General features: G+C 44.1%; 2 pseudogenes; both read right to left on the bottom strand.

Annotated features, from left to right (window-relative positions):
* Positions 1 to 4,733: 4,733 nt before the first annotated feature.
* Positions 4,734 to 7,729, bottom strand: LOC100713694 (serine/arginine repetitive matrix protein 1-like; annotated as a pseudogene).
* A 318-nt stretch (positions 7,730 to 8,047) lies between these two features.
* On the bottom strand, positions 8,048 to 9,292 carry LOC111753278 (serine/arginine repetitive matrix protein 1-like; annotated as a pseudogene).
* Positions 9,293 to 9,673: the final 381 nt, after the last annotated feature.

Genomic DNA, 9,673 nt, shown 5'->3' with positions numbered 1-9,673 from the left:
AAACTACAGCAATCACCTTATGCAAGAAGCTGAGAATGTTCTCTATCATCCTGTAGCAATTTTTTTCTGCTGCTTTGAGACAATACTTTAAAATTTAACCCCCTTTAAATTTACTTTCTTTCAAATAATTTTCTTCCTATCCAAGTACCTGATGATTCCTGTTTTTCTGTCACTGGAGCTCCCTGCTACTAGAACTTTAGCAAACTGTGGTAAAAGACATGGAACATAAAATTTATCATATTCACTATTGTTAAGTGTAGAGATTAATAGTGTTAAATTAAGTACATTCATATTGTTCTGCAACAATCACCACCATTGATCTTTAGAACTGTTCATTTCCCAAACTAAAATTTTATATTTGTAAAATAACACTTTCCCCTCCCCTTTTTGCCAACAGCACCCTTTCATTCTCAGTGTGATTCTGCCTAGAACTAGACTAGTCTGGCTATGTCACAGAAGTGAAATCCTACGTGATTTATATCTTTGTGATGGAATGATTTCACTTAGCACTTAGTCCTCAAGTTTGATTTATGCCGGTTATAGATGTGACGGAATTTCCTGTGTTTGTATGGTTGAACATTATTGCATTTTATGTGCTTATTATATTTTGTTTATGCATGTATGCACTGATGAAAACCTCGTTTCTGAGGCTGGGGATTTAGCTCAGCAGCATAAGCCTTGCAAGCAGGCGGTTGTGAGTTCAATACCCAGTACCAATAAAAAAAAAAAAAAAAAACTTGTTTCTTCTGCCTTTCTGCTATTGCAAATCATGCTGCTATGAGTATTGGGATACGAAGCTCTTCAAGATTCTGCTTTCAATTCTTTTGTGTATTATACTCAGAAGTAGACCTGATGAAGTACATGTAATTCAATGTTTTTTTTTTTTTTTTTAATATTGTGGGCTAAACCCTGGGCCTTACCGAGTTGGGACAGATGTTGTATTACTGAGCTATGTGTGACCTTCAGCCCTTTTTATTTTTTTAGACAGGATCTTGCTAAGTTGCCCTGGCTGGCATTGAACTGAGGCTCCTAAGTAGCTGAAATTACACATTCGTGCCACAAGGCCAGTATAATCAATTTTTAACTTTTGAGGAGTAACCATAACATCTTCCATAGCCACAGTATGATTTTATACTCCCCAAAAATGTACTAGGGTTCTGAGTATTTTCATATCCTCACAATACTTATGTCCTGTTTTTCCATGTGAATTATCCTAATGAGTATAAGGTGGTATCTCATGATAATTTTTATTTTTTCTCTGATGATTGAATCTGTCACCTTAGTGTACTTTCAGTTGCTATAATAACATGCAACACTGCATAATTCATGAAACAGAGAGTTCGTTTCTGGAAGCCGAGATGCTCATTGTGACATTAACCAAAAAAGCAGTGCTGATAAAGACAGGAAGCAGTATTGATAAAGTCAAGGGAGTGGGAAGGAAGTTTGTGGGTACACAGCCAAAGGACTGCCCAACTCTACCTGGGCACTGTGGTGGGCTTCTTTATATAGGCGACAACTGAGCTGAGTCTTGCTGAATGTTGAAAAAAAAGCTTTTTTAGAATGCTGAAAATTTATGGACGAGAAAGTCACAAAACATTCAAAAGCAAAGAGGCAAGAGAGAGAACTTTGTCCACATACTGTTAGGAAGATGAATTGGGGTAAAGGTCAGAAAGAGCCCTGTAGAATAGGTAAGGGAATTTAGACGTTGGCCTGAAGGGAAAGGAAGCAAGGAAGTGGCAAGATTACAACTGCTTTTAGAAGTCTCTGAGAGTTTGATTAAGAGGCAGATGAATGGATAAAGAAACTGTATTTATATACAACGGAGTACTACTCTACCACAAAGAAGGAGGAGCTTGAGACATTTTTAGGTAAATGGATGCATTTAACTAAATGAGACCATAAGCTAAAGTGAAAAATATCAGACACACAAGTTTAAATGCTGCATTGTTTATCTCGTGTGATGTGAGCAATCCACAGTGTGAATAAGGAAAGAGATGGAGGACAGATACTGGGAGGTAGGAAGTACTTGTTCAGATGGGAGGGGCACAAGGGAATGAGGAGGGGAAGGGCAGGAAGAGAAAAGGGATTAAAAAGAAGAGAATGGAAAGAAAAAACTGGGAAGAGCTTTTGCAAATGGGCAAGGTAAGAAGGTTGAAGGAAGGGGAAGGGAATGGGGAAAAATTAAGATCTGTTGTGTACAGGTACAAATTATCCACGATAAATGTGGTCATGTATAGCAAACATGTACTAATGAAAGAAGAAAGAAAGAGAGAGAGAGAAAGGAAGGAAAGAAGGGACAAGGGTGGGAAGAGAAGGCTATTGCATTGGTGAGGGCATGAGAAATGAGGAGAAACCACAGAAATGGGATCTTGAGCAAAATCAGTTGCATATTTGACACTGCCCAGGGACCCAGCAGCTGATGCAGGCTTGCCTCCTTTCACTGGCAGTTCACTCCTTTCCTCACCTCTGCACCCCAAGGCAGAGCTAATGCAGCTGTTTGCTGATTTTATAATAGCCTCCTCCCCCACAGTATCCCCTGAACTACAAGCTTTTCAATAGGAATTTCATTTTAATAGGAATGCCTTGAAAGACTGCAGGGCCTTCAGCAGCCTGCTGAGTAGTGACCTAAGGTGCTACTTCTGTGCCACAGAAAAGGACTCAACTCCCAGCTGAGGAATTAAATGAATGAGCATGCTTCATATCTTTTTTGTTGTTGTTGTTTTGGTACCCAGGATCGAACTCATAATCTCCTGCTTGCCAGACAGTTATATATTTTGCTGTGTAAATCCCCAGCCCTCTTCACATCATCTTTGCAAGGTTACCAACTCCTGTTTTTAGTATGTTCATAATGGTGGCTCATGCCTGTAATCCCAGCACTCGGGAGGCTGAGACAGGAGGATCATTGTGAGTTCAAGACCAGCCTGGTCTACCAAGTGAGCTCAGGGCCAGCGTGTACTGCATAGAGACCTTGTCTCAAAACGACGAAAACAAAAACAAACAAAAAAAATCATTGTATGTTCATAATGATATAGGGGAATGAAACTCCCAACCTCTATGTCCGCGAGTTTGTGTTCTCTAAAATTGAAGAGTGAATTTTAGAAACAACGAAGGTTAAGAGTAGAATATACTTATTGAGAGAAAGAAAGATTCTGTTCAAGAGAGACAGAAGGGGTCCTGAGAGGGCTGCCAAAGTCTCTGTCTTTTCCAGGGACTTTTATAGAGCAAAATCATGGGTCTAGCGGGTTCCAGTTGGGAAAATACTGGGAACTCACAAGGCAGTTGGGCATAAGGTGGGACGTAACTATGGTTAACCAATAAGATTAATAGTTTAGGTAAAATTGATTACATTAGGGACAAATGGGAAAGCAAGTCAGGTAGGAAGCAGGCATTCTTAGACTTGAGACCTTTCCCCTAGGGGGATGGGACAGTGACTCCAGGGTGACAGGGAACTAATTAACATATCAGTCCTTAAGATGTGGATGCATTTGTTTGATCCTTTGTCTAGAGGCCTGGCCCACAGCAGGAGGGTCTGTCTACCAGGCAGTTGCCAGGTATCTGAGCTTAGGCACTGGCTCCTTTGAGGACTTAGCCCTGTCTCACTGCTTATATTTCTCACTAACTCCGCTGTCTGCAGCAATAATATACAGTGATACAGATAGGCCAGTCTTAGTTTATTTTGAGAGGTTTCATACAGAAATTAATAATAGTTAAGACTAATAATAATGTTCTCTGGATGAGTTGTTTGTATGTTTCTTTTGGTACCAAGGACCAAACTCACAGTCTCATGCTGGCCAGGCAGGCAGGTGCTTATGCCACTGAGCTAAATCCCTGGCCCTGTCCTCTTAATAACTGATGACAACATACCAAGAGTTGTATTTGAATCTGTGTATGTAACACTTTCAATGGCACACACATTAGCATTCCAGGAGGCTGAGACTGAAAGGGGACTAATGTTAGTCTTAACATTTAACAGATGATTAAACCAAGTGTTTCAGAAGGTTAAATAACACATCCAAAGTTCACAGTGTAGGTATTGTGCTCTAGCTTTGCTCACAGAATATCAATATGGATCTCTTGACTTTGTGTAGTGCTGAGGACTCAAACCACAGCTGTGGGACTGCTGGGCAAGCACTGTACCATTGAGCTACACCCACTCTAACCAACCCCACGCACTAATGCTCTCTTTCATAATCTGAAAATACTTTTGTTTGTGAATGTATTGTGTGTATTCTCCAAGTTAAGTCTGCTCACTTTGAGGTCTTAATTCATATTTTTAGTTGTTTCTTATTAATTTATTTCAGACTTCTAAACAATAGATATATTTTACTATTATTTGATGAAAAATTATCAGAATTTTTAATCTTTAAATTTTAAGTCATACCATCAGATCATGCAAACTAACGCTTTAAAAAGGAAAATACTTAGCCATTTGTTGTCCCTAATTGTCATCTATAATATTGCATGAACATTGGTTATATAGGTGCTGATTTATACTGCTGGCAAAGTAAAAATTGGGACAGTTTTACTGAGAGCAGTTTAGCAGTAGGTATCAAAACTCTTTGTACTTAACCAGGCATGGTGGCACCCCAGGAGGCTGAGAGAGGAAGATTGTAAATGCAAGCCCACAATGGGCAATTTAATAAACACATAAATATAGATGTCTGGCGATGTAGTTGAATATGATGGCCCTGTGTTCAATCCCTAGTACCACCAGAACAACAACAACAAGAAAATACTATAATACTTCTTTTATTTTTAATTTGTTAAACACCATTATCTTTAACATCATGTTATTCTAGACTATTTCAAATATGCAAAAGTTGACAGAACATAATGAACCCTACTGTGTCCATCCTCCATTTTATGATAATAAGTATTATCTTGTGACATGGTTTGTTGGTGGCCCCCAGGCCTCATACATTTGCATTGTGCATTTGTGATTGGTTCATTGTCTAGAGCTTGGATTGGGAGTATGAGTGCTACATTGGCTTAGGGGTGGAGCCAGGATGTAATATAATGGCAGGAAGAAGGCCTGTCTCTCTATGTTGCTGGTTTCTGCCTTGCTGTTTGCAGCTGCCATAAACTGCACCCCGCCATGCCACCCTACCTTGGATCCAACTGAGTATGGACTGAAACCTCCAAAAACTATAAGAAATAAACCTTTCCTTCCCCAACTTTGGGCTTCAGGTATTTTGTTTTAGCAACGAGTAAAAAGTAACTAAGACATCTTTGTGACTAGAAAACTAATAAATTACTTAATATGTCCATCTGTTTACCCCCATTTTTATTACGTTGGTATGTCCTATTTATCATATTCCTTTTTTAGTCATTTTATATAAGCCATTATTTACTACAGAATTTATGATTTAAATTTACATACATGTATGTATTTTGTCTTTTTGAGAGGCAGTTTGACTATGCAATTCATGCTGGACTTGAACTCACTTTGTAGCCCAGGCTGGCCTCAAACTGCAGCAATCCCCCTGCCTCAGCCTCCTGAGTGCTGGGATTACAGGCATGAGCCACCACATCTGCCTGGAGATATACACATATATATTAAATTTAGAAATGTATTAATTCTCATATTGCTTTAGTTAAAACACACACACACAGTGAAACCAAGTCACTATTTCAAAGTCCAAGTCCTTCCAGCTTTCTAACCCAAGAGCTCTGAACAGTGTATATTCCAATTGGAAGAATAAGACAAAAATATGAATGGAGCCATAACATTTCAGAAAACAAAGATTTCATATAACTGAAGGATCCATCCTTCCTGGACAAGTTAACTTCCTTTATAGGAGGGAGAAGAGTGAAGGGAAGGAGCTGCTGAAGAGGGAGGGAAAAAAACCGGAATAGAACCAAATTCCAGTGTTTTGAATCAACTTGTTACACATCTATATAAGCTTAGTGTCTTGGCAAACACCCTTTCATTTTTCTGTCTAACCTAGAGTTCAGCAGGAATTCCACAGGCAACAGGAAAGATGGTGGCATGCGTATACTCATTTATACTTTCCCGGTACTACAACAGTGGTCTAGTTTCTGGACAAAGTTACCTATCATACAACGGTATTAAGACTCCAAAGAGAAAAAGTACAGCAGCCAGGTGTTGTGATGCACACCTGTAATCGCAGCACTGGGGAGGCTGAGGCAGAAGTAACTTTGTGAGTTCCAGACCAGCTTGGGCTACAAGTGAGACCAAGGCCAGTGTCAACTGTACAGTGTGACCCTGCTTGAAAAACACAAAAAAAAGGTTGGGAACAGACAGGGTTATTTAAGGAAACCATAAGAATGCCAACAATGCTTAACTCAACTTTTTTTTTTTTTTTTAAAGAGAGATTTTGGAGAACCTTAAAATATTTTAGTCTAAATGAATTTGTCAGCTGTGGATCAAAGAATGTCACTAAAACACACTGGACAGTTTTGGCAATGTAAATCTATGCCCGCTCCCCCTTTTACATAGTGAACTGCAGTCTAGCACTTATTACAAGGAAAGTCACAGTCTAAAGCTCAAACACATTTTAGCAATTTGAATAGAAGCTGAACTGAGTACAAGTCAAATAAATTTACATCCTAATAAAACATTTCCCCCTAGGAATGTGGAAACCCTTCAGCATGGATCTCAGAGCCTTCTGTGGGAGCTCAGAGCCTTTTCCTGCAAGTTCTCAAAGTCGTCAGGGTCATCCTCAGCCTGGTTTTCAATCTCGTTCTTGGGCCTCCTGGGGTTCTTCCCGTGCTGGTCCGGTGGAGGCAGCAGCAACAGCCGCGAGGATTCCAGGAGGCCCAACTTTTTCCTTCTTGTGTTTTTTGTGCTTCTTGTGTTTCTTATGCTTGTGTTTGTCGTCCTTTTTCTTCTTCTTCTTCCTACCTCCTTGTTCATCAGAATTCCAGGCTGGTGGTGGGCTTGGCGTCGGGCTCCTACCCTCTCTGACGGGCGCCACCGGTGGCCAGTTTGTAGAGGGCCCCTGCGCCTGGACAGAGGATGGAGGTGCTGGGGGCCTTTTAGCTGCAGGCTGGGGAGGCCCTCGTCACACACCGAGGACTCGGCGAGGTAGCCTTTTTTGTCTCTTTAAGCTCCGGAGTTCTGGAGGCTCTTCTAAGGGACCTGCCTCCTTTGGGGTGACGTCGCCCGTTCCCCCCTCTGCAAACAGGTGGAAGCTGGAGGTGCCGGCAGAAAGCCGGCTGTCCGGAGCCGGGCGAGCGCGGCTCGGGGCGGGGCCTGCGTACGGCGCGGCGGGGAGGGCGCAGGCGCGGTCCGGGCGCTGGGGCGCCGCTTTGTCTGGGAGACCGAGAGGGCGGGCCGCGGCTGGGGAGGTGGGGACGGCGCCGCCCTTCTCCCAGCAGGGACCCGGTGGTCGGCTTCGCGGGTGGGGCGGAGAGCGCCTGCCCGAGCGGGAGGAGAGCACCTCGGGGGAAGGCGGGCGCCGCCGGGCCAGGCGAGGGCGGCTCAGTCCTGGGGCGGGGCGGGCTCAGCGGAGCAGGCGGAGGCGGCGCGGGGAGGACAGCGGCGCCTGGTGGTGGGCGCGGGGCGGCGCTGCCTGCTCCTCCGCCCGGGGAGGCCTAGGTGGGGCGCCTGGGTGGAGGGGGGACCGCCCGGAGGAGAGTTCTCCCCTCCGCGCCTTGCCGCGCGTCCCCTGGGCTGGCGGGGCCGGGGGTCCTCAGAGGAGGCAGCGGACGTCAGGTGTCCTCGTGTGTTTTGATTCCTCCACTGGCCACAGCCGACTGCGGCCATGTGGCTGCTGTTCTGTTTTTCGGAATCAGGTGACCCTACTTTTGCAGGCCTTGGTGCGGGCCTGGTGACCTCTTTCTCGGCAGCTTTGTGTTTAGTTATGGAAGTGCTCCCCGGAGACACAGAAGCGCAGCCTCTCGCTGAGGGAGCAGGGAGGGGTCTGCAGGCTGGGCTGTCGGAAGAGGTTTTGGTGGTGAAGGGGCTGGAGGGGACTCGCTGAAGGAGATAACTGAAGGAGTCTTTGGCATGATAAAAGCGAATATAAAGTAAAAGATAACATTTATTCCAAGGACGTGGATTGGAGTCTGTGACCACAGAGGGTCTAGTCACCTATACCAGAACGTGGGGTATGGGATCTACGCATAATCTCTGACCCAGAGTGGCACTTAGGGCAAGCATTGATGACAGGAAAGGAGCTGATTGGACCCCCCCCCCTGCACAAACAGGAAGGGGAGTTGCAATTAAGGCTGAGGAAGAAGGAGGAAGTGGTGGGCATTCCCACATTGTCCTTTGGCACGTTAGACCACTGCCATAACCATACAGTAATTTATTCTAGAGCAAGAACCCTCCAATCACTGATGAGTATGTGGAGGGGGCCTGGAGGTCCTCTTGGGAGGTTCCTGGTGGTGACCGGGAATGCGGAGAGAAGCACGTTGAGGATGGTGCCCTACTGGTAAACAAGGATGCCAATGAGCGCCTTCTGCGTCTCCCTGGAGATGGACTCCTTCTGGGCCTTGGTGGTGGAGGCACTTGTTGCGGGTTCTGCTTGGAGATGGTCTCCTCCTTGGGCTGGGCCTGATCTGGATCTTTACCTGTGATGCCTTCTTGGTGGAGTGTGAAGAGAGTGAAACGGGTCCTTTACCTTGATTTGGAACGTGACCAGGATCTTGGCCGGGTCTTTTCTTTTTGTGTTTTGGAATTCTTTTACAGAGGACGTTCTTCAGGTTCTGGAGTCTGGGAAGGACTCAGGCTCCTGGTTGTGTGATGGGGAGGTGGAGAATGACAGTGTTTTCTCTCCCTGCTGGCCGGAAGATGGTCTTCTAGGGGAAGGAAGTGTGGATGTGCATCTTCTTGGGCTTCGAGAGCTCTCCCTATTTTTTCTCATGCTTTTTCTTCTTTATCCTTCTTGTCTTTGTTTTCATCTTGCTTTTTCATGGATGCTCAATCTGTTTCATTTCTTCCTTCTTTAGCTCTAGGAAAGCAGAAGGGATTCTAGTTATGTTCTTTTGTGCACACAACAGCAGGGACCAGAATTCTCCCATAAATTCTGTAGCATTTTTCCCCATTCAGAAACCCAGAGAGATTGATTTGCATCATTTTGGAATCTGGATTCTTTACTTCCAGCTGTTTGACTATAAACTCAATCACAGCATCATCTTCAAATCCAAGGATTTCTGTTACTTGTTTTGTTCTCCAGGGCTTTATACCGTCCAGGTTTACTTTGCTCATGTCCACCTTTTTTTCTAGGCACTCTGCACATTTTAGCTGCTTGAGTAATTTCTCCTCTTTGTTGCTGAAGCAAACGTCCTGTTGTGGGCTTGTTCCATGGAAGAATCCCCAGTCCATCTTGCCGCCTGGCTCAGAGACTGCTCCTTAAAAAAAAAAGTGTGTTACAATGTATATTAAAGTTAACTACACATGAGATAGGAGGACAGGGAGTGGCTTAGACTGATTAGGAAGGAAGGTGTGAGCAGTTCTCAGGACACATGCACCAAGAAACTAGAAGGAACCCCATGCGGACTTCTCGCAGGAACCCACCACTTGTAAATAAATGAATGAATAAAAGGGCAAGACACCATTAAGTGCTATCAGGCCTCTTCAGGATAGCCCTTCCTGTATCCAGGGTGTATTAGTCAGGGTTTTTACCAGAGAAACAAATATAATACAAGACATAGGAATGTATAAAAACATTCACTTTCAGTGGTTACCCAGAGTTGAATGAGGAAG

The sequence above is a fragment of the Cavia porcellus genome, unplaced genomic scaffold (genome assembly GCF_034190915.1).
Source record: "Cavia porcellus strain 051 isolate PalLab524CR breed Dunkin Hartley unplaced genomic scaffold, mCavPor4.1 scaffold_21, whole genome shotgun sequence".
Lineage (NCBI taxonomy): Eukaryota > Metazoa > Chordata > Mammalia > Rodentia > Caviidae > Cavia > Cavia porcellus.
Note: the sequence above shows the minus strand (reverse complement) of the source record. Positions and strands in the feature narration are given on the sequence as shown.